The sequence below is a fragment of the Lepidochelys kempii genome, chromosome 6 (assembly GCF_965140285.1).
Source record: "Lepidochelys kempii isolate rLepKem1 chromosome 6, rLepKem1.hap1, whole genome shotgun sequence".
In the NCBI taxonomy this organism is placed as follows: Eukaryota; Metazoa; Chordata; order Testudines; family Cheloniidae; genus Lepidochelys; species Lepidochelys kempii.
The window spans coordinates 105,584,655-105,592,072 of record NC_136385.1 but is presented as its reverse complement, the minus strand read 5'-3'; positions in this window follow the sequence as shown (position 1 = coordinate 105,592,072).

Here is a 7,418-nt window from a genome sequence, read left to right as displayed (position 1 = left end):
GTAACCCATTCCAGTGCTTCATCACCCTCCTAGTGAAATAGATTTTCCTAATATCCAACCTAAACCTCCCCCACTACAACTTGAGACCATTACTCCTTGTTCTGTCATCTGCCACCACTGAACAGCTGAGCTCTTTGGCTCTTTGGAACCCCCTTCAGGTAGTTGAAGGCTGCTATCAAATCCCCCCCTCACTCTTCTCTTCTGCAGATTAAATAACCCCAGTTCCCTCACCCTCTCCTCAGAAGTCATGTGCCCCAGCCCCCTAATAATTTTTATTGCCCTCTGCTGGACTCTCTCCAATTTGACCACATCCTTTCTGTGATGGGGGGGGGGGGCAAAACTGGATGCAATACTCCAGATGTGGCCTCACAAATGCCAAATAGAGGGAAATAATCACTTCCCTCAATCTGCTGGCTATGCTCCTACTAGTGCAGCCCAATATGCCATTAGCCTTCTTGGCAACAAGGGCACACTGACTCATATCCAGCTTCTCGTCCACTGTAATCCTCAGATCCTTTTCTGCAGAACTGCTGCTTTGTCTGTCAGTCCCCAGCGTGTAGCAGTGCATGGGATTCTTCCGTCCTAAGTGCAGGACTCTGCACTTGTCCTTGTTGAACCTCATCAGATTTTTTTGTCCCAGTCCTCCAATTGGTCTAGGTCACTCTGGGTCCTATCCCTACCCTCCAGCGTATCTACCACTCCCCCCAGCTTAACGTCATCAGCGAACTTGCTGAGGGTGTAATCCATCCCATCATCCAGATCATTAATGAAAATGTTGAACAAAACATGCTCCAGGACAGACGCCTGGGGTACTCCACTTGATACCGGTTGCCAACTAGACATCAAGCTGTTGATCACTACCCATTGAGCCCGATGATCTAGCCAGCTTTCTATCTACCTTATAGTGCATTCATTGAATCCACACCTTTTTAACTTGCTGGCAAGAATACTGTGGGAGACCGTATCACAAGCTTTGCTAAAGTCAAAGTATATCACGTCCACCACTTTCCCCATATCCACGGAGCCAGTTATCTCATCACAGAAGGCAATTGGGTTGGCCAGGCATGACTGGCCCTCAGTGAATCCATGTTGACTGTTCCTGATCACCTTCCTCTCCTCCAAGTGCTTCAAAATGGATTCCTTGAGGACCTACTCCTTGATTTTTCTGGGGACTGAGGTGAGGCTGACCAGTCTGTATTTCCCTGGATTCTCCTTCTTCCCTTTTTAAAAGATGGGCACTATATTTGCCTTTTTCCAATCGTCTGGGACCTCCCTCAATCACCATGAGTTTTCAAAGATAATGGCCAATGGTTCTGCAATCACTTCAGCCAATTCCCTCAGCACCCTCCAATGCAATGCATCTGGACCGATGGACTTGTGCATGTCCAGCTTTTCTAAATAATCCTTAACCCCTTCTTTTACCACTGAGGACTGTTCACCTCCTCCCCATACTGTGCTGCCCAGTACAGTAATTTGAGAGCTGACCTTGTCTGTGAAGACCAAGGCAAAAAAAGCATTGAGTACTTCAGCTTTTTCCACATCATCTGTCACTAGGTTACCTCTCCATTCAGTAAGGGTCCCACACTTTCCCTGACCTTCTTCTTCTTGCTAACATACCTGTAGACACCCTTCTTGTTACCGTTCACGTGCCATGCTAGCTGCAACTCCAATTGTGCTTTGGCTTTCCTGATTACACCCCTGCATACTCGAGCAATATCTTTATACTCCTCCCTAGTCATCCGTCCAAGTTTCCATTTCTTGTAAGCTTCCTTTTTGTGTTTAAGTTCACTGAAGATTTCTCTGTTAAGCCAACCTGGTCGCCTGCCATATTTGCTATTCTTTTTGCACATTGGGATGTTTTGTTCCTGTGCCCTCAATAAGGCTTCTTTAAAATACAGCCAGCTCTCCTTTCCCCATCATTATTAGCCTCCCAGGGGATCCTGCCCAACAGTTCCCTGAAGGAGTCATAAGTCTGCTTTTCTGAAGTCCAAGGCCCAGTCTGCTGCTCTCCTTTCTTCCTTTTGTCAGGATCCTGAACTCGACCATATCATGGTCACTGCTGCCCAGATTGCCACCCACTTCTACTTCCCCTACTAATTCTTCCCTATTTATGAGCAGCAGGTCAAGAGGAGCATGGCCCCTAGTTGGTTCCTCCAGCACTTGCACGAGGAAGTTGTCCCCAACACTTTCCAAAAACTTCCTGGATAGTCTGTGCACTGCTGTATTGCTCTCCCAGCAGATGTCAGTTCTCCAAAACAATCTGTTCGATGTTCAGTGGTGGTCAAAAAAGCTAACAGAATGTTAGAAACCATTAGGAAAGGGTTCAGAGTAGCTGCCGTGTTAGTCTGTATTCGCAAAAAGAAAAGGAGTACTTGTGTACTCCTTTTCATTAGGAAAGGGACGGATAATAAGACTGTAAGTATCATAGCATTGCTGTATAAATCCATGGTATGTACACACCTTCAATACTGTGTACAATTTTGGGAGCCCCATCTCAAAAAAGATATATTAAAATTGGAAAAGGCACAGAGAGGAGCAGCACAAAAAATTAGGGGTATGGAACAGCTTTCGTATGGGGAGAGATGGGGAAAAAAAGACTGTTCGGTTTGGAAAAGAGATGATTAAGGGGGGACACGATGGAAATCTATAAAGTCATGAATACTGTGGAGAAAGTGAATGAGGAAGTATTATTTACTCCTTCACATACCATAAGAACCCGGAGTCACCTGATGAAATTAATAGGCATCGGGTTTAAAACAAACATAAAGAAGTACTTCTTCAAACAATGCAAGACAACCTGTGGAACTTGTTGCCTAGGGATGTTGTAAAGGTCAAAAGTATATAACTGGGTTTAAAAAAGAATTAAATAAGTTCATGGAGGATGGCCTCTGACTGCCAGAAGTTGGGAGTGGATGACAGGGGATGGATCACTCAATAATTGCCCTGTTCTGTTCATTCCCTCTAAAGCATCTGGAATTAGCCACTGTTGGAAAACAGGACACTGGGCTTATTGGTCGGACGCAGTATGGCCGTGCTTATGTTTTTATGTTTAGGTGCCAAATGTCCAATTACAAGACATTGAATTTAAACACTTATGAGATATCCGGAGTTCTGAAGTGGTTTTCATAAATGGATGAAGCTGCTTTGTATGCAAAAAAATAGGGTTTGCCATTGAGGATATAAATAGAGACTCATGTAAAAAAGTCTCCTCCCTTTTCCATTGTGTATTTATGCTCAAATGGCAACATGTAGAGGGGGTTATTTGAGTTAAGATGCTGAAGTGTTCTTGAAAGGGCTGTGTAAAGTCTGATGGAATTTTCCTCTCATGCCTCATGTATTTAATTTGTGGGTTTTCTCTGTTTTTTCTTTCTTTCATTGTATACTTACTTCTCTCTTGATGGGTAAATGCCAATATGTATGTGTGTGCCATTTGAGGCTCTGTAACTTGAAAGATTGCTTTTCTTTTTCCCTGTATTTCCAATCACTGTATTATCATTTCAGTGAAAGTCATTATGGATGTGTATGTAGCTGTATAAAGAAATACTCACACTGTGTAAATGCATACTATTAAATCCACTGGTAAATAATTCAAAACATATTATGGCGATCTGGATCAAAATTATTATTAAAACGCCTTTCTAACCTCTATCAGCCAAATGAATGAACAGAGATAGGAGCAGAGAGGACAAAATACGCTAGGGGAAGGAAGCAAAATTCCATTAGAGTTCACACAGCTGTGGGAAAGGACGTATTGGCATCAAATGGTGTGGGATCATAGGTCTCAAATCCAGGTCCTATACAGTCCTTAGATCACAACCCAGCAGCTCACAGGTACCTGCAGGGAGTGTAAGCTAGTGGACCTTAGCTCAGGATAGGCACCACCCAGGAAGCTCCCAACTGGAGGAGATGTCCAGCTCCTCTGATTGGCTCAGACTCACTATTTAAGCCAAAAGGAGGCACAGAAAGTTGCCCAAACAACTAGGTGAATCTCTGGCTGGCTGCTATGTTGGACCCTGCCTTTTAACCTGCCTCCTGATCATCTGCCTTCTTCCTGATCCCTGCTTCTGTGCCCCACCCCTGTCTATCGACTCTGGTTCTGACCCTTGGCTTGATGCCTGACCCTGATTCTGGCAATGCCAATGATTCAGAGGGAATGAACAGAACAGGGCAATTATCGAGTGATCCATCCCCTGTCATCCAGTCCTAGAATCTGGCATTTAGAGGCTTAGAGACACTCAGAGCATGCAGTTGCAACCCTAAAGATTTTGTCTGATAGCCATTGATAGACCCATCCTCCATGAACTTATCTTATTCTTTTTTGAACCCAGTTATACTTTTGGCCTTCACAGCATCCTCTGGTAATGAGTTCCACAGGTTAACTTTGCATTGTATGAAAAAATACTTCTTTTTGTTTGTTTTAAACTTGCTGCCTATTAATTTCGAGTGATCCCAGGTTCTTGTGTTATGTGAAGGAGTAAATAATACTTCCTTAATCACTTTCTCCACACCATCCATGATTTTATAGACCTCTGTCATATCCCCCCTTAGTTGTCTCTTTTCCAAACTGAACAGTCTGTCTTCTTTTTATCTCTCCTCATATGAAAGCTGTTCCAGAACCCTAATCTTTTATGTTGCCCTTCTCTATACCTTTTCCAATTTGAATATATCTTTTTTGAGATGGGGCAACCAGAACTGCTCATAGTACTGAGCAGCCCTCTCTTCCGCAACAGCCTGCTGGTGACTCCTGCCTCTCCCATCATCCACTCTCCAAGTGGCTCTCAGTTGAGGGAGTAAGTGTTCAGTCACACAGTTGACCCAGAGACTCACTTGAACTATAAATGTTCTCTGTGATACCAGGCTCTTCCAGGCTATGCTATCTTTGCTAGGTTAGCCCATTTGGGCCAGAGAGGGCCACCAAGCCCACTTACTCCACTCCTAAGCCCATCTAGCCTCTGCTACTTTCCCCACAGGTAGCTCCCCAGACCGACAGAGTGACAATGTGGAGCCCAGAGTAAAAGGGAGGGGGCAAAGAAGGAACAAGTCTGAAGAGACAACTGCCCCGCCGCCTCATGTTGGAGAGAGGAGATCTACACACCTTGGGGCCACCTTCATGTGTGAATCTGGGGACATGAGATAAACTGGGCCTGATTCTCCCATTTGCAACTTGTGCAGTCACTGACACCTGTATAAGGTGAGTGAAAGACACTGTCAAATCAGAATGGTAGCACTGTGACCAGGTGCCAATGACTACACTGGGTGCTAGGGAAGGGTAAATCAAGTCCACTGTGCAGTAATGACAGATAAATACTGACTAAAGAATGGCAAACAACACACAACATCTGTGAATAAGTTGGTTTTCCCATCCTCATCAGTACCCAGCCTGTAAATAACTTGAGAGCTGAAATCCATCCTTAGCAGACAGTACTCAGCCAGTTCTGAATTAAAATCACAGTATTTGCATTAAAAAGGAGATCACAAAAATACACTGGCAAACCTATAGTTTTATTTAAACGATTATCATTTTATAAGTTAAACAGACTGCTGGTATCCTGGGTTTTGTCCTTGATTCCTGTGTGAGATTACAAAAAACTGGAACATACTTAAACATTGCATTTACCAGCGCATGTTCTAATCATTTTTATTCAATATAGCAAACACAGTGGAATTTGCCAGTCACTATAGCAACCTATAGTCACTACAAACATAAATGATTCATAGATATTTAGGTCAGAAGGGACCATTATGATCATCTAGTCTGACCCCCTACACAACGCAAGCCACAGAATTTCACCCACCACTCCTGCAAAAAACCTCTCACCTATGTCTGAGCTATTGAAGTCCTCAGATCGTGGTTTAAAGACTTCAAGGAGCAGAGAATCCTCCAGCAAGTGACCCGTGCCCCATGCTACAGAGGAAGGCGAAAAACCTCCAGGGCCTCTTCCAATCTGCCCTGGAGGAAAATTCCTTCCCGACCCCAAATATGGCGATCAGCTAAACCCTGAGCATATGGGCAAGATTCACCAGCCAGATACTACAGAAAATTCTTTCCTGGGTAACTCAGATCCCACCCCATCTAATATCCCATCACAGGCCAATGAGGCCTTTTTATTTAATTGTGGGGGGATGGTCCCAGTTACTTGCTTTGTCAATGGGACTGTATCTAAGTAATAGGTGGTTAGTTTTATATGCATTACATACACAGTATAAGAGCTACTAAAAGTTTTCTGGGATGGAAACAAGGAATCTCATTTTGAACTATTAAGAAGAGATCTGCCTGCAGTACTTAGCTACCTGAGGTTTGCCATTAGGCCCCAAGCCAGTACTATACACATGTAATTTTACTCACTTGAAACCAATGGGATTATTGAAATTAGTAAAGTTACTCATGCATGTCAGTAGTTGCAAGACTGAGGCTTTAGTGTTCCTCACTGTAACATAAACAGAAATGAGGTGGATGCTGTCAGGGTTCCCTCCCCACTCTGAACTCTGGGGTACAGATGTGGGGACCCTCATGAAAGACCCCCTAAGCTTATTTCTACCATCTTAGGTTAAAAACTTCCCCAAAGCACAAATCCTTCCCTGTCCTTGGACTGAGGCATGCTGCCACCAAGTGAGTTAGACAAAGATTCAGGAAAAGGACCATTTGGAGCTCCTGTTTCCCCAAAATATTCCCCCAAACCTCTTCACCCCCTTTCCTGGGGAGGCTTGAGAATAATCTACCAACCAGATAGGTAAACAAGGTGAGCACAAACCAGACCCTTGGGTTTTTAGGACACTAAAAACCAATCAGATTCTTAAAAAACAGAACTTTATTATAAAGGGAAAAAAATAAAAGAAACACCTCTGTAAAATCAGGATGGAAGGTAATTTTACAGGGTAATAAGATTTAAAACATAGAGGATTCCCCTCTAGGCAAAGCTTATGCTCTATTAAATTGGTTAGTCTCTAAGGTGCCACAAGTACTCCTTTTCTTTTTGAAAAAAACAGGGATAAACCTTCCTCTTAGCACAGGGAAAATTCACAAGCTAAAACAATAGATAATCTAACACATTTCCTTACAATTTGTAATCTTAGATGCTTAGTTCAGGTATGGCTTTAGGAGATGTATTTTCCATGCCCTGGTTCCTCGCTGACTGGGAGAGAACACAAAGAAACACAAAACAAAAACCTTCCCCCACAGATTTGAAAGTATCTTCTCCCCTTATTGGTCCTTTTGGTCAGGTGCCAACCAGGTTAGCTGAGCATCTTAGCCCTTTACAGGTAAAGGAGGGATTTTATGCTACCCTTAGCTGTATGTTTATGACAGATGCCTATGTCCATTGTGCACAAATCCATATTTAGGGAATGCACACACAGCAAAATTGGGTGCACCATAAAACTAAGTCATCACTGTTTGCTCTGTACAATCACTAAAGTAC